Genomic DNA, 21,278 nt, shown 5'->3' on the forward strand with positions numbered 1-21,278 from the left:
CTAAGGCAAACAGGGTTAAGTGATTTCTTGAGGATCACACAGCTAGTAAGTGTCTGAAACCAGATTAGAACTCAAAAAGATGAGTCTTCTTGTCTCCAGGTCGGTCACTCTCTCCACGGTGCCAGCAGGCTGCCCACATATAGCATCACTCCTCTAGTAGCCTGAGTTCTCCTCAGTTTCCTCATCTTACATCCAACCGGAACAAAGAAGTCAAAGCTATTCACATGGGAAAGATCCTGGGATTTTCTGTGAATCACATCACATCCCCTTAGAAGAGACTTTAGAGATCATTTCATTCAATCCCCTTGTTTCACAAAAAAAGGGGGGGTGGAGAACTGACCCTGAGAAATTAAGTGGAAGTAAACAGAAGAGGTAGGATTTGAACTTGGGTCTTCTGACCTGAGTACTTTTTCAAATCCAGTGCCCTTTCTACTATATCATTGCTTTAGTGACTTAATAAGAGCTCCAGCTAACATGCCCGGTGAGTTCTTTGCTGCCATGTATGATGCCTAGGGCATTGGCATTAGCAAGAAATAATTGCCCCAAAGAGGTGAGGGTCAAGAGTGTCACTATGTAAGAGACATCTGGCAGGGACTATAGTTTTAGCAAGTGGGGGAACCAATGAGGTACCAAAGATAGGTACAGTCAGTGAAGGTTCATAAACAGCCCAGAAAGTGAAAGAATCAAGAATAACACAAGTATGTAGGGTTGGTTGGCTCTAATCCCAAGGAAGAGGCTGTTTACTTTCTGCTCAGTTTTATACTTCTTCTGGCATGGGAAGTGGGGAGCTGGGGAGCCAAGAAGATGGAGTCTAAGAGATAAATTTATTGATTATAGCTACAAATCAAAGGCCTACAGGGGAATCCTGTCTTTCTTTAGTCAGTTTTGGATATACTCGAAGTTAACTAATAAATAATAATAATAATATCAGCTCTTCTAACTGAGCCTTGTCTTATCTCAAGATACAAGTAAGGGAAAAGTTTAGCCCTAACTATAAAGATTTTAGAGGAAAGAAAGAAGCTGATCAAGATTTTTTTAAAGCTGGTTTCCATTTTAGAGTTTCCCCTCTGACCAGGAAACTCTGAATTTTAGCTATGGCATTCCTGGGAGTTTTTATTTTGAGGTTTCTTTTACAAGTGGTCACCTATGGATTCTTTTTCTTATTTATATTAGTAACAGATCTAGGAAATTTTCATTTATGATTTTTTGAAATACAGTATGTAGGCTTTTAAAAAAAATCACAAATTTAGTTCAGTGAATTGAGAGCCAGGCCTAGAGATGGGAGGTCCTAGGTTCAAATATGGCCTCAGATACTTCCCAGCTGTGTGACCCTGGGCAAGTCACTTGACCCCCATTGCCTAGCCCTTACCACTCTTCTGCCTTGGAGCCAATACACTGTATTGACTCCAAGATGGAAGGTAAGGGTTTAAAAAAAAATCACAATTTTTTGGAAACCTGATGATTCTTAGATTCTTGACTGGTCTTCTAGTCGAGTTGTGTTATAGCGTATATACCTTATATTTTCTTGGGTTTTTTTTTTTTCACTTGATTTTTTAAAATTATTTTTTGTTTCGTGGAGTCATTGTTTTGTGTTTGATTTATTCTAAGCTATTGGTTCTCCTTCCCATTTTTTCCTCCATAGGACTAATTTCATTTAATGTTACTTTTTGGACATCTATTTTCATTCCTTTCAGGTACTCTTTCTAGGAAAGTCATTCTTTCTCTGAAGCTTTAGTTGGAATTGGGTGGGGGGGAGAAGGTTATTACTCTTTTCTTCTAGGTTTCCTTTTTGGGCTTCTCTCACTCTATATTTCTTCATTGTATCTGATATAGTCTTTTTTTGTGCTTATATCTCCAACCTCAGTTTCCAGATGGGGACTTCCTATTTCATCATACTCCTATCCTTCTCCTAATTTGGATGAAATAGACTCATCTTTCTAGTTTATGGATGTGATGACTAAGATGAGTCTTTGTTCTCTCTCTGGATTCCTGTTTTTGCTTTGTCTCTTGGTGGCCTGACTTAGATTTTTACCCAATTCCCTTCTTTCTCTTTCTCTTTGCACAGTCCTAAACCTGTATTTCTGTCCATTGCGGTGACCCTGAACAGTCCTAACAAGATGGTGTGGATTTTGCTGGTAGTAGCCCTTCAGAGACACTCCAAGTGCTGATCCAGCCCCTCTCTGCTACGGCGCTGACTGGCTGCCTGGGCTCTGACCTGGCCCTCTCTCTTGCTGTGGCTTAGGCTCGCTATGACTTCTGCCCACCCTGGCTTGTCTAGTCAGGTCCTTTGCCAGGTTCTGACATTCTACTTGCATTCTGGACTGGATGAAGCAACCTCTGGTGGTCCTTTTCTTTTTCTTTTCTTTTTTTTTAATCATTCCTTCTGGTTCATTATCTATTAAAAAAAAAAAAAAGTCCTGTCTGACTCTTCATGACCCTAGAGGGGGTTTTCTCAGCAAAGATACTGGAGTGGTCTGCCATTTCCTTCTCCAGCTCATTTTACAGATGAAGAAACTGAGGCCAACAGGATTAAGTGGTCTGCCCAGGGTCACAGCTAGTAAGTATCTGAGGCTGCATTTGAACGGAGGTCTTCCTGACTCGACTGAGGTTCTCTATCCACTATCCCACCTCGCTGCCTTTTTAAGAACTTTACTAGGGTGTTCAATGGGGGTCTTCTCTAGGTCCTACTCTCCTGCCTTCCTTATCTGCCTTATCTTCTCAATGAGTATTGAATAGAGTGGTAAGAAGAGGGTTATCTAAAAATCATAGCACGGGAAACTGGAAAACCCACGTTCTAGTCAGCTGTCCGACTACTGTGGAAGCTTAGACACATCACTTAAGTCTCCAGGGCCTCGGTTTTTTCATCTCTGAAATGGAGCAATATCTTTATCATTTACGTAATAGAAATGTTAAAAAGGAAATGAGCCAAGAGAGGAGAACACGCTTCTAAAAGTACAATCTGCAATAAAAATGCAAAGTTTCTAGTAGTGGTTTCTCTACTAGAGATGGAAACAGAGGTATAAATGACTAATCAATAAGCAAGGCCTAGCCCGGCTCTCCCAGGAGACAACCTCCCTGGGCCTCCACCGGCTAACCTCCGCAGACTCTACTGGCTCTAAATTCTATTAGCCTCTGAATTTTAGCTCTTTGTCCACGTCCCCAAAGGAACCCCTCAATTATGCCTTTATTCCGTCTTTGCTAGAAAGGCTCAGGGACCCAGAGGAGTAGCAGACAACTCAAAGTTAAGCCTGTAACAGGAAGATGGGGTGAAGGGAATGGAACCGTATCTATATATACAGTCTGTTATTTGAATATATAATTTATGCAGCATGTAAATTGGAAGTTATTCAAATGAGTCGATTTGCATACATAGGGTTTAAGGCTACATGATAATTCCTTAATGTTTTTCCCCCCATGGTGTGAAGTGAGGGCTTTAGATCTTTTTTTTTTTTTTAAGATTTTTATGAAGGGATTGAAAAGGCAGATAAATTAAATAGGAATGGCTTTTTTTTTTTTCCCAGCGATTAAAAGCCGGTGAGATTATCCTTGGGTTTGTGGTCAACTTCTACAGGCAGTGTCTCCCAACAGGAGCCATTGGCCGTTCTTGGGAAGTTAGCCTTCAGTTTGCCCATTCTGGGGGGACCCCCTGACCGGCTCCATGCCTGACTGGAAGTCTCCCTGTCTGTTGTTCTCCCGTGGGCGGGGGGGGGGGAGAGGGGGGGCTCTCGGGGGGGGGGGGGGGGGGCTCCCTCTTGGGTTTGGGAACCAGCATCATGATGTTGACTTTCCAAACTAAATTCCGCCGCTGACTCGTCCCTTTGGAGAAGAAACTCTCGGCGACTATATCGGCCAACGATGAGGAAGACACACTCTTGTCTCCTCCAGGAGGTCCATTCAACTCAACAAGCATTTAAGAGGCATGGAGTATGAGCCGGCTGCTAGGCAAGAATCCAGGTGAATGGGGGGCTCAGGGAGGACGAGCACCCCTGGGGGAGGGTCGCAGAGCCCTTTGCAGGGCTGCTCACCCCCCTTCAGTGTCCCCTGCCACCCAGCTCTCCCCTGTGGCTCCAAAAGAGCATGTGCAGCGGCCACACCACCGTAAACCATCTCAGGGATGGGCTAAACCAGGTGGAGGATAAGTGACTAGCCTGTCAGGGACTTAAGGGAGTGTCTACTCCAAACGGATGAAGACTTCCCCTGGCAGAATGGCGAATGAAAACGGTGTGTTCCAGTGGCGCTCTGTGGAGTGCTTAGATGTCCAAAGAGGCCAAAGCCATCTACTGCATCCCTAGCCATCAACAGCTGTCTTGCCTTCTGTCTTGCCCCTGGACTTCTTAATGACTAGAAGAGAGAGTGAGACCGAAGACTGTGCCACTTTGCCTTTTAAATCCAATTTATGAGGCCTAGAGATGGGAGGTCCTGGGTTCAAATTTGGCCTCAGACACTTCCCAGCTGTGTGACCCTGGGCAAGTCACTTGACCCCCATTGCCTAGCCCTTACCACTCTTCTGCCTTGGAGCCAATACACACTATTGATTCTAAGCGGAAGATAAGGGTTTAAAAACGAATGCAATTTGTGCATGGGTCAAAAGATATCACCACTAAAACATAAAAAGAACAAAAACAATTTAAGAAAAGACATCATCAAAGGGGTCATTTTTGGTCCTCTTCAAGTAGAAGGACACCAACTTGCCTAGGTTAGGTCAAGATGGATGCTCTCAAGGAACTATAATTGGGGAAGAGGGGTGCAGTTTGTACATAGGTAAGAAAATGCAAAATACGTACAAGGTAAATACACAGTAATGAGGTGAGGCAGATTAGGGGAGAGAGCACCAAAACTAAGGCTGCTGGGGGAAGGGAGTGCTTGCGTTGACCCTTGCAGGGAAATAACCATATGTTCCCAAACTCCAAAGTGATGAGGGAGGGCACTCCAGGCATTAGATTCTGCAAAGGTACAAAGGAGGGATGTGGGATGCCTTGTCTGAGCTGGAACGGAAAGTGTGAGGACAGCGGTAACAAGAAGTCTGTCTAGAAAGACAAGCTAGAGCTGGACTGTGAAGGGCTGCAAATGCCAAAAGAATTTGCATTTTATCCTGGAGAGGTCAGAGCCTGGCATACTCAAAAAAGCGCCAAACATGGGAGTCACAGAATTTAAATTCACACCCTGGCTCTGATAGAACTACATGGGTGGCCGTGGACAAGTCACTTAACTATCTTGAGCCTCAGTTTCCTCATCTGTAAAATGAAAAGAGTTGGAATAGATGACTTCTATTGTCTCCTTCAGGAGCAGCTAGCTAGCCCCAAGTCAGGAAGATCTGAATTTGAATCTAACCTCAAACACTTCCCAGTTGTGTGACCATGGGCCAAGTCACTAAAATATATATGTGTGTGTGTGTGTGTGTGTGTGTGTATCTTCTGTCTTGGAATCAGTACTGGGTATTGGTTCCAAAGAAGAATAGCTTAAGGGCTAGGCAGTGGGAATTATGTGACTTGCCCAGGGTCATGCAGCTAGGAAGTGTCTGAGATCAGATTTGAACCCAGGATCTCTACGCCTGGCTCTCAATTCACTAAGCCATCTAGTTGCCTGTGTGCAAGTTACTCTTCACCCTGTCTGCCTCAGTTTCTTCACCTGTCAAAGAAATGGCAAACCACTTCAGTATCTTTGGCAAGTAAATTCCCAAAGTCGGGCACCATTGAAATGAATGAACAACAAACAGCAAGGTCCCTTCCAGTGTTCTGACAATAGGGAGTCAGGAAAAGTTCCAGGACAGGAAACTAGTATGGTCAGACCAGGTCTTTAAGACAATCAGTTTGGCAGCAGTTGGAGGATACAGCAGAAAAGAAAGAGTGGGAAGAAGATAGAGGAATTAGGAAATGTTAGGGGAGATGCAAGGGTGACTAGTCCATCAACAACCAGAACCAAGCTGTTAATGTTTGTCAGGCACTGTCAACCAGTCAAGCTACTGTTGGGGATTCATAAAGAGGCAAAAGCCCTCAAGGAGCTCACAGTCTAATCCAGTAGACAATAGGCCAACAACTCTGTACAAACAAGGTTTAAATTGGATAAACAGGATAAATTGGATATAATCTCAGAAGGAAGGCACTAGCATTAAGGAAAATTGGGAAAGGCTCCTTGTAGTAGGTGAAATTATACAGGGAGAGATGAAGAGGGAGAGAGTTCCAGGTAGGGTAGATGGCCGATGAAAATACTACTTTAATACTTTACCAGCTCTGAGGGCAGTTGGGTGGCTTAGTAGATTGAGAGCCTGGCCTAGAGATGAGATATCCTCAGTTGAAATCTGGTCTCCAACACTTCCCAATTGTGGGACCCTGGACAAGTCACTTGACCCCCATTGCCTAGCCCTTAGCACTCTTCTGCCTTGGAACCAATACCCAGTATTTATTCTAAGATGGAAAATAAGGGTTTAAAAAAAGAACTTTGCCAGTTCCTGTTGGAGTCTGATTGCAGATCAAAGTATGCCATTTTTCTACTTTATTTCCATTATGAGTTGTATTGTATATGTGATGTATCCTCTGTCATGGCATGAGCAATATGGAAATAGGTATTGCATGGAACACTGAAGGGGAGAGAAAGGGAAGGAGAAAATCTGAATCTAAAATGTCATAAATTGCCAAAAATCATTTCTACATATAACTGAAAAAATAAGTAAATAATTTTTTAAATTTTAAACAACTTTGCCAGTTCCTATTCCAGAAATTTCTTGTCTCACTCTGTCCCTGAAATTGTGCTATGGAGATATCACTGGAGGCCTCACTATATAATAGGTCAACCTACTCCAACTCTTTGTCAGAAGAAAGATACAGTTGGAATGTTTTTAATGTCACTAATATGACATCACCCATAAATATGGGTGACAAAGGCATTGTTTCCAGAAAAGCAAACAAGCCAAAACAAGAAAACCTTATCCCTTTTCCCCCTTGTCTATCTACCTAGAAAGGCAGGATGGCCATAGGGACAGAATCTTGGACTTAGATTCAGGAACACTGGGCTTTGATCATTCTACTGATACTTATTAGTTGTGTGAACCAGAGTCAATCATTTAAACTCTCTATGCCTCAGTTTCCTCATCTCAAAAACAAGATAATTGTAAGAACTGATGATGTAATTATGAAGGTAGCCCAACCATATGAGAAAGCAATTTCAAATAAATAGACTAAAATGTACATACTTTGTGTCTCAGAAATCCTGCTAGTAGGCAAATATCACAAGGAAATCAATAATTAAAAAGAAAAAGTTCCCCATAAATACCAAAATATTTACAACAGCCTTTTTCATAGTAACAAAGAACTGAAAACAAAATATAGGCCCATTGATTTGGGAATAAAGTGGTATATAAAGGTAATTGAATATTACTATGCCATAAGAAAAGATCAATATGATTAATACAAAGAAGAATGAAGAGATTTATATGAACTAATACAAAATTAAGTAGAACAAGGGATAATGACTATAGCATACAGAACAACTACAGCACTATAAATCAAAATGACAATCAAAATTGAATGTTGTGATATCATGATGACCAAGCTCAGTTCTAAAAAAAAATAGGAGAAGGTAACTTCTTGGGGCAGCTAGGCAGCTGAGTGGATTGAGCACCAGCCTCAGACACTTCCTGGCTATGTGACCCTGGGCAAGTCACTTAACCCCAAATGACTAGTCCTTGCCCTTCTGTCTTTGAGTTGTTACTATGACAGAAAGTAAGGGTTATTTAAAAAAAGAAAAAGGTAGTTTCTTCTCTTCTTTGGCAGAGGGAAGGGAATGATGCTGCATATAATAAATATAACATAAGACTTTTATGATATATTGGTTGCTTTTGCTTCCCCTTTATTTTTATTATAAAGGATGACTTGGAATAGGAGAGAAGAGCTGTGATGTGAAATATAGATGAAGTAAAAAACAAAATATATTAACTAAACATTTTATTATAATAATTATAATAATTAAGGTTTTGGTAAATACCTATAGCCTCTGTTTTTAGGGTGCTGTGGCTGGTAGATCACTTTATTTGGGGAGTTTTGAGTTGTAATAGCTCTAAAACCATTTGGGCATCTGTACTAAGTCCAGCACCACCCCAGGTGTGTAGGGCCACCAGCTGCCTGAGGAGAGACTAACCAGCCTAACTTGGAAATGAAGCAGGTGAAAGTTTCCATGCTGATCAGTAATAGGATTGAGCCTATCAGTGTCCTCTATACATCTAGCCTGGTTGAGATAAGGAGAGCCCAGTCTCCAAAAAAAAATTAAAATTAGAGTATCGTTTTCAAATAACTCAAATATTCTATAAATGAATCTCCCAGATCTTTCTTGTGTACCTCTCTAATCAAGTGACAGAAATGTAACCCTGATTTTATTCCCTATCTAATACTCACATATACCAAATTTTAGCTTCTACTCTATTTCCCATCTTAGGAATCACAATACTGTCAGAACTCACAATATCACCAAGCCCTAACCCTTCAACATCAGCAGGGTCTCATAATATTTGGAATTGTAGAATCCTAGAGAGCAAGAGCTAAAAGTGTCATTAGAAATAATCCAAGCCAGCCCCTTCATTTTATAAAGAAACTAAGCCCACCAAAGTAAAGCCCCAAATCACAGTACTAGTTACTAGTAGAGTTGGGACAATAATTAAGAATTCCAGGATCCTTGCTCTAGGTTCTTTCCGCCACACTGAAAAAGGGAACCCATTTATACTGTTATAGTTGTTCAGTTTCTCCCTCTGGGTTTGGCAGAGACCTTCCCCAGGCCCCAGCAGGGGTGTTGTTCTATAAAATCAGTCTTTGCTCATTGGGCAGTCATGGTTTCATGCATGTCCTCCTTTCTGTAGCAGCTGAAGATCCATTGACTCAGACTCACACAGCCTGCAACCAGGAATCTTTTCCTGCCATGAACAAACTAATCTTTTCCAGGAGGAGTGAATTATGTTTTGAAAATTTGGAGCATTTTACTGTCACAGAACAGTAGTCTTCCAGATGCTTTATGGGGGAAAACCAGAGCTGGGAGGGACAGCGAATATGCCAGATGATGGAATGAGAATCCAAAAATGTCTTGACAAGGAGAAGAAGGACTCTTAACTTGGGTCCACAGGCAGAGTTCAGGGAGTCAGTGAACTTGGATGGGAAAAAGAAACATAATTGGTTTTCTTTGAAATCCCAGGTACTTGAAATCCTATGTATCTTATGCATTTTATAACATTTTTGAGAAGGAGTCAAGAGGTTTTACCAGATTGGGGAAAGGTGAGGAACCTATGGCACTTAAAAAGACTAAAGACCTCTGGGCTAGAATGTTGAAACAAATCAAATAATATGATTTAAAAAGAACAGATGTAAAATCTTAAATCTATTTGGGCTAGAAAATTTGAGGTCTTGAATAAAGAATGAATACGTACAGCTAGACAGGAGTCAGCTAAAAAATAAATTATCTGGGACTTCAAGCTCAATGAGAGGGACAAGGTGATATGACAGACCAAAAACGAAAAACAAAACAAAACAAACAAAGAATATAAAACTTGGTTTGCATCAAGAGAGTCAAAGCTTCCAGGAACAAGGAAATAGTGAAACCTTACTAAGGGTATTACAGCTAGTAAGGATCTGAGGCTAGCTTTAAACTCAGATCTTCTTGAATCCAGTCCTGGTGCTCTCCACTGTGGTGAGTTAATGCCATATAAGAATTATTTATAAGAACTCGGGCTGCTCACCGTGGAAGAGAATAGAATCATCTTCCATGTGATAACCATCTAAAAAACATGAGGAAAAGAGGTTCCGTTTGTTCTCTTCGGCCACAAACAGCAGAACTAAGAACAATGGGTAAAAGTTAGAGAGATGACAATCTGATCTTGATATGACAAAAAAATGCCTAATTTTTGTTATTGCTGTTTGGTCATTTCAATCATATCTAACTCTTTGTGACTCCATTCGAGGTTTTGTTGCCAGAGATATTGGTATGGTCTGCTATTTTTTTCTTTATGAAAACTTCTGATAAGTATATGAAATGGCATCCCCTGATTGTTTTTTCAATGCCTAAGGAAAGAGGTCCCTCAAATGGGACACCACTAGTTGTCTCCTAGTGGGTGAAGGAGATTCAGCTGGAGAACTAGGAGGAAATTGAGCCTCCTTAAGTCATACCTGCCCTCAGTCTCCACCTTTAACCATTATGAACAGAAATGTCACTGTTTTTCCTAGAGGACTTAGTATTTAAAAACATCTCTTGTTATTACATCTCCTTTCCAAATACATCCCAAACCAACTCCCCCCAAACCATCCCTTATAATAAAGAATAAAAAGAGAGACAGAGAGCAGCCTACTAAAACTAACCAAGCTATCAACTGAGTCTGACAATGTATACAACATTCTGTACCAACAGTGCCCACCCAACTTCACCTCTTACACCCCTACAAAAAAGGAAAGATGTGATTTCTTCTCTGTTCTTCCTGACCAAGCATAAGCATTATAATTACATAGCATTCCATTCTAATTTGGTTTCTGTTGGGGTTTTTTTTTTCTTTTTTCTTTTTTGTTAATTTGCATTGCTATAGTTATCATATACATTATTTTCCTGGTGCTGCTTATTTCATTCTACATCAGTTTCTATAGGTTTCCCATGCTTTCCTGTATTCTTCTAGATAGTCATTTCTTGAGACAGTAGTACTCCATGACATTCATGTAACATAATTTGTTTTGCTTTCCCCAATCAAAGGGAATTTACCTTGTTTCTAATTCTTTGTTACCACAAAAGTGTCATTACAGATATTTTGGAGGGGACTTTTTTATTTTTGTCCTTCTTGGGGAGACTGTAATATTCTAAAATTGCATTTAAATGAAGCTTTCAAGAGCATTTTCAGCTTACATTGCTAAGAAATAAATAGCTTAATAGTCCTTCGTGATGTGTCTATTGTGCCAAGAATGCAATGTCACTTTCAGCAGGAAGCTTCTTCTGGTCCCAGAGCCACGCCTTCTATGATTACCTTCTATTGGTTCCAGGTGAATTTACATCTATACAGAGGGAGGGTGGAGCAAAGAACTCTTCCCAAAGCTTCCATATAAAGAAGGCTCCCAGGCCAATTGTCTCTTCATTTCCCACCAGCTGTACTCCTTTCAAGTGGACTCCATCATGATCGTGTCCCATGTTGGTACCTTCCCTATCCTCCTCCTTTTCAGATTCTTTTTGTATATTGTCTTTCCCCACTAGATTATGAGCTCCTTGTGGACAGAGACTGTCTTCCTTTTTCATGTTTGTAATTGAATGTTTGAATTCTCAGCACACAGCACAATGTCTGGCACATAGTAGGGCCCTACTATATGTTAACAGACTACCTGACCTATTTATGTACATATCACTCATCTCATTAGAATGTAAGTTTATTGAGGGTGAAAAATGTTTTTGCTTTTTCTTTCTATACCTGGTAGTTAGCACAGATCCTAGCATATAGAGAACATTTAGTAAATATTCATTGGTTGATTGATAAAAAAAATAAAATTAGACATAGTTTCTACCCACATAGAATTCTATGCAATATTGCTAAAGAAAATCAAAAGGTATATTGTCCTATCCTTTCTCTTCCCCCTTCTCCCACGCTATTTATAAGTCTTCTAACTAAGGATGAATTTTTTTTTAATTTTTCCTCTTCATTATGGCAAAATGGTAGCCTAAGCTTCTTGGATGTTAAATGCCATGTCAGTGGAGCATAAGCCTTGACAGATCCTTTCAAGCTGAAAAGACTTTTAATATGGCTCTGGAGATCAGAGATAGAGAGATTTTATACACACACACACATACACATGTACATATATGGGTGACTTTGGGCAAGTCACTGAATCTCTTTGGATCTTAGTTTCCTCCTATGTAAAATATTTGAGTTTGACCAATGATATGGAAGAGCCTTTCTAACTCATAACTCTATGACCATCTGACACTAAGTCACTGCTCCTTCAAGTACAAAAATCCAGAAAATAACTATCCTCAACATTTAGGAATACATAATTTTCAGATTTATCTCAATCTGAAGTTGAATGAATAAATATAATATCCAATACCTTCCCAAAGAGCACTATAATAAAAAAAAGTCAAGTTCAATCACAGTGGGGGTTTTGTCCCTTTTTAAAAATTATTATTAAATGCTTTCTATTCTCTAAGAAGTTTGGACTCATTAATTACAGTGGTAGTAATTATAGCCCACTTATATTTCTGCAGAGCCCTTCTTATGAGGAGCTCAGAGTACTTTATAAACATGACCTCATTAATCCTCACAGCATCCCTGGCAGGTAGAGAGCGGATGCTACCATCATGCCTTGCTTTATAAACAAGGAGGAGGCCTAAAGACTTGCCAGAGGAGATTCACAGGGAGTCAAGGGTGGGGATCCCATTGGGGAGCTCTGAAGGCTCTCACAACATGGTGCCTCTCCGTAGGAAAGGGATCATAACTTCAAGGAAATCGACCCAATCCCCACTACTATCTTCAAGGACATGCACACTGTTTGTGTTCCAAAATCACTGCTTTCATTCTGCCACTTCTCTATTCCCTACTGTTTGTTAGGAAAAAGTCCAAACTCCCCAGCCTGGTGCTCAAGGCCCTCTGAAGTCTGGCCCCAACCAGCCTTTCCAATTTTTATCTTCCACTTTTCTGATTCTACACCTTTGCTTGTCCTGCTTGACTTTCCTAGCCCTCCACACCCACCTGTCCTAACCATCAAGTTCATCTCTTGAGATTAAAATGTATGAGGCATATAAATCATAAAGGTCAAACACAGGTAACACCTGCAGTATTTTGGAGTGCTGCCTGAACCAAATTAAAATGTCATCAGGAAATATTTCACAAAATAAATAAAAATATAATAGAACTTTGTTGTTGTTCAGTCATTTTTCAGTTGTGTCCAATTCTTCATGACCGTGTTTAGGGATTTCTTGTCAGGCATACTGGAATAGTTTGCCATATCCTTCTGTAGCTTATTTTACAGATGAAGAAACTGAGGCAAGTAGGGTTAAGTGATTTGCCCAGGATCACACAGCTATACACAGCTAGGTTTGAACTCTGAAGATGAGTCTTCCTGACTCCAGACCCAACACTCTATCCACTGTGCCACCCAACTACCCATTATAGAATATAGATAATGTTAAGTGGTTTCCTAAGTCAATATGCTTTCATATCCTTCTAGATAATCCACTCCTCCATCATCATTCATAAGAGATTCCTAGAGTGTGTATGTGCAAGAAGGAATCAGCTTCTGGAAATGAAGGAATAAGTAGACCACAAAAACAGGAGATGGAGATACTGAGCTATGTGTGGAAGCTAGGAAAGATCTATGCATTCACAAGGCTCCTACAGAGACACGTGTGCTGAGAAGCTGACATCCCACAGAGATGCTGAAATAGCAACAGAGCTACAACAGGGAGAAGCAAGCCCATGAACCTCAGCCTTCCTACTACTAGGGGAAATGGATTGACAAAGTACCATATGAGCTGTTGGGACATCTTGGAAGTATCCCTTTGCTGGTCCTATTATTCATATTGTCTAGATAAGTATTGAGGGAAAGAGGGACTCAACAGAAGGAGGTCTTGATGGACGTCTCCGGAAAGAAGTGGAGAATTTTCTTATTGGTTGAGAAACTTGAGCCAATTCGATTTTTTTGTATGGATTAACTAAGACTGTCCTGGGTTTGATATTTTGTTAGGCACTGGACTTCTGTTAGCGGAATATCTCAGGCTCCTTTTTGTAAGAGCAAAACATGACAGATAAAAACATCACCAATGTTTCCTTGTACTAATAAATGAATGAATGAATTTTAAAAAGAAGAAAACAAAATTTATTAAGCATTTACTAAGTGTAAAGTGCTCTACAAAGTTCTGGAGATTCAAAGATAAAGGCGAGGAGCAGCTAGGTGACTCAGCCTAAAGATGGAAGGTTCTGGTTTCAAATCTGACCTGGGACATTTCATAGCTGTGTGACCCTGGGCAAGTCAGTTAACCCCAATTGCCTAGCCTTGATTGATGTTCTGCCTTGGACCAATACTTAGTATTAATTCTAAGACAGAGGGTAAAGGTTAAAAAAAAAAAAGAAAATATAAAGGTGAAACACTCCCTGCCTTCAAGAAGCTTACATTCAAACATGCAGAGTAATGGTGATGTAGGAACTCATAGGGATGGTTAATGAAACAATAAAGGAGTCCATTGATAAGACATTTCCAGACAAGATTACATTATTGATTTGATTCTAGTTCCTACAGCCAAGAAGTGGAAAGCTAGTGCAAGGGAAAATGTTACATTCAAAGGAGCAGGTCAGAAAAATCTTGTGATGAAAGAGCCTGGGCAGATCTGGAACCACTTAGACAAACCTAATTCTCACCAATCAGGACCACCTAGCCTTAGAGCAAGAGTTCTAAAACATAATCTCTGGAAGTCCAGTTAGAGGATGCAGCAGTAGTCAAAGATCTTTTTGAAAGATTTCATCTCTCACCATAATGCATTTGAATTTGTTGTGTCAAGGACCAGATTCGATTTATACATGAGTTAATTTGGGGGTTCATCTGAGATCAGCTGCATTATCTCATGGCACCCACCTCTATCATTCTGGATTTGTAGAGTCAGCACTCACTTTCTTTTGATCTTTTGAGGGTGACAAAGTCCAACTCATTTTAAATTAAACTTGAATAAGAACTTTTTAAACTCTGAAGAACAAAATGTAAAATTACAAGACCAGTTTGTTGTTGTTTGCTCATTTCCATTGTCTCTGTGACCCCATATAGGATTTTCTTGACAAAAGTCCAGGAGTGATTTGCCATTTCATTCTCCTTCATTTTACAGATGAGGAACTGAGGCAAATAATGTTAAGTGAATTTTCCAGGGTCACACAACTAATAAGTGTCTGAGGCTGGGTTTGAACTCATGAAAATGAATCTTCCTAACTTCAGGCCCAGCACTGTATCCACTATACCACCTAGCTGCCCCTTTAAAGACCTATGGAGCTTACAAATATTTCTTCCCTGCACATTTTTCACAGAAGAGAATACCTTCTGTCCTTGAAGTAAAGATGGAGCAAATTTAAATATTCATTTGCCTGAAAGCATAGGGCTGACTCAAATGAGTTCTCAGGGTCCTGCCCAATGCTCTGACCTCACTAATACAGGAAATTGTCACATGGCTGCCATAAAAATGTCCCCTACTTCAGGAAGGGCAGTTTATTTATGTAACCCAAGTCCCAAAGTCCACTGGTATGAAACTCTGTTCTCATTGTGGGAGATCAATGCCCTGTGCCTAGTTGAGGGGTGAGCAGAATTGTTGAGAGCAGGAGAAAGGAAAGATTTGATTTTTTCATGCTAATAACTTCTTTTGAGTGCTGTAGTCACTTCAGGTACTTCTGACTTTTAGCTTTTGTACAGAAGATGAAAACTGCCAACCCCACTTCATGTTGCTGAAGGAAAACACTCTAGCCAGAAGCTGACATGAGAGGAGCTAACAGTCTTTGTCATATCCCCATTTCAAGCTTATACACTAGAGACTTAAGGGAACTCTCCCTTAGATGATCTAGGACTTTTTTTTGGTTGAGTTGAGTTGCCTCACTCACAAAGAGAGAGGTCTTCTGCTCTATATTGTCTGGTATATATTCTCATATATATGCTTTCTCTGATTTCTGTTTTTGGTATGAACTTGGATAAATGGGTTTCTTTATTAACTAATATGCGTTGTTCATTGTGGAAATGGCATGTAGTGGGAAGAGAGTACACATCAGATAGAAAGCCTGATGTCTTGCTCCCATCAATTAATGAAATAGCAATTATAAGTTGAATTGAACTTGAAAATCACATCCACTAGATTAATAATACTTAAGAGAACAAATAGACATAATTCTCCTTATTTTTAATAATGTCTTATTTTTCCCTAATTACATGTAAAAAACAATGTTTAACAGTATTTTTTTAGTTTTGAGAGAAGAAAGAAAAGAAGACAAGAAGAGAGGAAAAGAAAGAAAGAAAGAAAGAAAGAAAGAAAGAAAGAAAGAAAGAAAGAAAGAAAGAAAGAAAGAAAGAAAGAAAGAAAGAAAGAAAGAAAGAAAGAAAGAAAGAAAGAAAGAAAGAAAGAAAGAAAGAAAGAAAGAAAGAAAGAAAGGAAGGAAGGAAGGAAGGAAAGAAGGAAGGAAGAAAGAAAGCAAGAAAGAAAGAAAGGAAGGAAGGAAGGAAGGAAGGAAAGAAGGAAGGAAGGAAGGAAGGAAAGAAGGAAGGAAGGAAGGAAGGAAGAAAGGAAGGAAGGAAGGAAGGAAGGAAGGAAGGAAGGAAGGAAGGAAGGAAGGAAGGAAGGAAGGAAGGAAGGAAGGAAGGAAGGAAGGAAGGAAGGAAGGAAGGAAGGAAGAAAGGAAGGAAATTATTTATAGTGTGTTTGAGTCTGTATTCAGACTCCGTTAGTTCTTTCTATGGAGACAAATGGTATTTTTCATCATAAGTCTTTGAGATTGTCTTGGGTCACTATTGTTGAGAATATCTAGGTCATGCACATTTGTTCATCATACAATATTGCTATTACTGTGTACAATGTTCTTCTGGTTCTATCTGTTTCATTTGCATCAGTTCATATAAGTTTTTCCAAGTTTTTCTGAAATCATCCTGCTTATCATTTCTTATAGCACAATAGTATTCCATTACAATAATAAACCACAACTTGTTCAACCATTTTCCAATTGATGGATATCTCTTCAGTTTCCAATTCTTTGCTACTACAAAAAGTTCAGCTACAAATATTTTTTGCATGAATAAGTCTTTTTTCCTTTAAAAAATATCTATGGGACAAAAACCTAGTAATGGTGTTGCTGGATCAGAGTATGTAGTTTTAAAGCCCTTTGAACATAGTTCCAAATTGCTAGATAGACATATTTCTAGCCCTCTAGCCTCTGGGGAGGGTAGTCTCCCTTAGAGAATGGTAGGGGGAGAAAAATGCTAGAGATGCCTGTTCTGCCTCCCTTTGCACCATACAGTGATCCACCTATGCTAGCTGTGGAGATCAGCCTGGTGACACTCAATTTCTTCCAGTGGTCTTCATATAACATGGTTTCTATACGTTGTACAAACCTCTGTGTCCTTTGTTAAACACTTGTCAAAGATGCTGATAGACCACCCCTTGATGAACTTAAAACAACACTCCAGATGTGGTTTGACTTTCACAAAGTGCAATCGGATGATCACCTTCTTTACTCTACATGCTATACTTTTAATACACTTAAAGTCACGTTAGCTTTTTGGCTTGAGCTCATACTTTATCTAGATTTCTTCTCTGTCCCATAATGCTCTACCCTACGCTATACTTAATCTGGGCCCAAGTTAAATTCTTCCCCACCATCTACAGTTTATGTGACTTCTTTAGGGGAGATACTACATAATTTTGATCTCTATATCAGCAGCACCTAGCAGAGTTCCTTATGCAAAGTCGGGGCTTGGGGCAGCTAGATAACTCAGTAGATATAGAGCTAGACCTGGTAGATAAAAGGTCCTGGGTTCAAATCTGGTTTCAGCTACTTCCTAGCTATATGACCCTGGGCAAGTCACATAACCCCAATAGCCTAGTCCTTACTGCTATTCTACCTTGGAACCAGTACATAGTATTAATTCTAAGACAGAAAGTGAGGGTTTATTTGTTTGTTTAAGGGCATTTATCATATGCTCTGCTTTTAAGGGAAAGAAAACCTAAACAGATGTCCAGAGAGTTGGAATTCCCCCATCCAAATGATATCTTTGGTGTAACAGTTTCATGTTCAGTATCTTCATCCATATTGTCCAAGCACTATATCCATAGTGATGCTGCTCTCTTTTCCTCTCTTTTTGGTTTCACTACGTATACTTCACCATGCTCCCCACCTTTTCTCAAATTTGTGTGTCTCTGCATAGCCGGGTAGCTTCTTGACCTACAGTGATATTTCGTGCCCCTTTCATTCCCTCTGCTCATTTTTGAACACTGCCCTGTCCCTGTAAACTCCTGGAAGGAAGATTGGTTTTTTATTTTGTGTTTGCACCTCTAGCACAGATCCTGGCACACAGTAAGTAATTAATGTTTATTGAATTTAATCCAATACGCTTCCTTCCTATTAAGTCTTGGTAATACCCATGATGCACTCTTCACTTTTTTGCATTGAAATCTTATATCCAATTTGCTCATAGACTACAAATCCCATGAGGGCAGGATTCATATTTTATATGAACTCTTTACAACTAACACAGCATTCTTGGCTGGAGCGCTATGACACCTGTTAACCTTTGTTCTTGGTACACGACCAATATTCTTTTCCTATTATATAATATAATATATATAATTCCTATCATATAATTATATAATATATAATAATTCTTGATGACATCTCTTATTCCTGTTCTTCAAAGTTCCTCAGTGGCTATGTATTTTGAGCCCTTTATTATTCTTTCCCTACTACTTATCTTTTGCTCTTTGAAAGCAGTAGTACTCCAGATCTTGCTGCCTTATGATAATAATAGTAAAATATTGGTATTGAAAAGAAGGGCTTGTTTTCAGTATAATCTCAAAGTCAGTAAAGGTACTTTTCAGCTCCATGTCCAGCTCTTTGTCCATGCTATCTGTCCAAGATATGTGTAACACTGGATATGACCTATGGACTATAAAAATTCTTCATCCACTTGGTCTTTCGTATGTAGATGGCCAGGCAAAACTCCTTTGAATGGTTATAGATTCTGAAGTGTCTTGGGGCGTGATGTTATGAGCACAATGTCATGTATACTCAGGAGCATCAGAAGAACACCATTCACAGGGAATCCTTATTCTTCTTCTCAAACTGACCTCTGTGGTGGATCTGCTCCCTCACAGTTGTGAATATTTTTGGAGAGCTTGTCTCCTTGTTTTATGCCTCACCTCACATGTGCCATTTGAGGGTCAAGGAACAGAGTGACTTCTATGGTTACTTCTTCCCAGGTTTCTTGAATGATCTTGGTGTATGAATGTAAGACACTTTGCTGTAAATGAGCCTGAAAAACGGCTTTTGTTCTACCCAATTAAATGCTTTTTATAATCAACAAACAATAAACACAATGACATCTCATTTTCAACATCTCTCAGTTAATTGTGAGATGGTAAAGATGTGGTCCATTGTTAAATATCATTTTCAAAAGCCTGCATGTTTTCTGCTGATGCCTTCATTGAGGATGCACTTGATTTGTGCATAGAAGACTCTCAAAGATTTGATATAGATTGGAGAGTAGGCATATGGGGAGTCAATTACTGAATCTCTCTCAGTCGCTTTTTAAAATTTGTTAACTGTTGTAGATTATCTGTCTTGTGACATGGAATGAAATGAACAACCAATAGAACTCATTCATCAGTATCTCTATCTTTGCCAGGCACTGAAAATGGGCAATATATTAGTCCCAGACTCAACAGGAAAAGAACAAGCTGGATTTCCTTCAAGGAAGTGAAAAACTTCTTGCAAACTTCACCTAGAAACAAGGGGCCATTTAAAAAAATGCCAGTATTCACTTTTTAGTGCTACGTGACTGCCAGTCATTGAATACCACAATCTCCAAGGGATTAGAAATGAGTGTCACTAGGAGGGCAGTGGAGAAACAAGCATGATAAATGTGAGTAGGGACTGCCAAGGAATGAAAAGAGAACATTCAACATAATGTGCAATTTATATCAAATAAGAAACTACAAAGTATATATGTGTGTGTGTGTGTGTGTGTGTGTGTGTGTGTGTGTGTGTGTGTGTATAATATAAAGGATATTATCAAAAGTGAAAGAAAGAAAAAGAAGGAAGGAGGGACAGAGAGACAGAGACAGAGAGACAGAGAGAGAGAGACAGTCAGAGACAGAGAGAGAGAGAAAGAGAGAGAGAGAGAGAGAGAGAGAGAGAGAGAGAGAGAGAGAGAGAGAGAGAGAGAGATGGGGGAAATGGGTTGGTTACATGAAGAGAATGATAGATAAGTAGTGTACATTCTCATGTGTTCCAAGGGAATCATATGCCTAGGGTGTTGAGAGAAAATGAACAAGGTTTTCAGTACTTTGGTTTATGTGTGGGAGGACCTGTGCAAGAGACAAATAGGAAAGGCAGATGTGAATTGATTTTCATCTGAATCTGTTGGAGGGAATGACCACATGATGGGATCATATATTCGTTTGAATAAGTTGGATACTGTGTGAGGAAGCCAGCTTGGATAGAGGAGAGACTCACATAGGAAAGCAACTGAAGATACATTTGAAATATTAGATTGGGATAATAATGTAAAGGGTCTTGAATTCTAGGCAGAGGAATTTAGATTTTTACTTCTGAGTAATTCAATAGAATTTCATCTATTTTATCACCCCATGTACTAAAACTATAAGAGAATGTCTTGCCATGGTGTACAAAATCTAAAAATTTTACAGAATACTATGCAAACCTTTACTTAATGAATTACAGATCCTACTTCAAGTCCAAAAAGTTAGTGTGTTGGGGGAATGTGAGAGCAATCCCATGCAGATTAGAACCCACATCCCAGTTCATTGTCCTTTCTTGCCTTTTTCATGGAGCTAATGAAAACCTGCTTCTAAAGCTGCGTCACTCACTAAAACAATCACTGTTCTCTGCCTATAATTCATGTCTGTAGTTTGCCACTTGGTAATACTGATGTGAATTTGATGGAGAGAATGGATTGATCCCTCTCGAGTTGGAGGCTGTAAAAGCTGAAGAGAAACTGTAGTAAATTTAAGATACTCCAGCAGAATGGGGAAAGCATGGGGGAATCATTTCCTTCCCCATATAATGATTGCTTCTCCACAATGACAGGCCTAGCATAGAGCCTTGTACATACATTAAAGTACTCAGTAAATGTTGAATGGATGAATGCATGCATGCATTTAGGATGCTTCAGTGCTCTGATAGAGCCTTGCAGAGGGCCAATCGACCACAGATCCAGAGTACATTAAGAATTTATGGCAGGCAGGACTGAATGCTGATGTCATTTGTAAAATCAATGAACTGAAAGAGATTTAGAAATCAGCTAATTCAATCCTCTTGTTTTTTAAGGAAGGAAACTGAGTCCAAAAAAGGGAAAGTCATTTCCCAATACTACATTGATGTCATTGCTAAGATTAGAATTCAGATCACCATATATTTCTGGGTTTTTTTTTTCAGTTTCATTATACTACCTTATTTATTTAGAGTCATAGCTTTAGAGCAAGGGTTCTTAACTTAGGGTACATGAACAGAGAGAGAGGGGGGGGAACTATATTTCAACATAATTGATCTCCTTTCTAATCCTATGTATTTTATTTAATGCACT

This window comes from Monodelphis domestica, chromosome 1 (assembly GCF_027887165.1).
Source record: "Monodelphis domestica isolate mMonDom1 chromosome 1, mMonDom1.pri, whole genome shotgun sequence".
NCBI lineage: Eukaryota > Metazoa > Chordata > Mammalia > Didelphimorphia > Didelphidae > Monodelphis > Monodelphis domestica.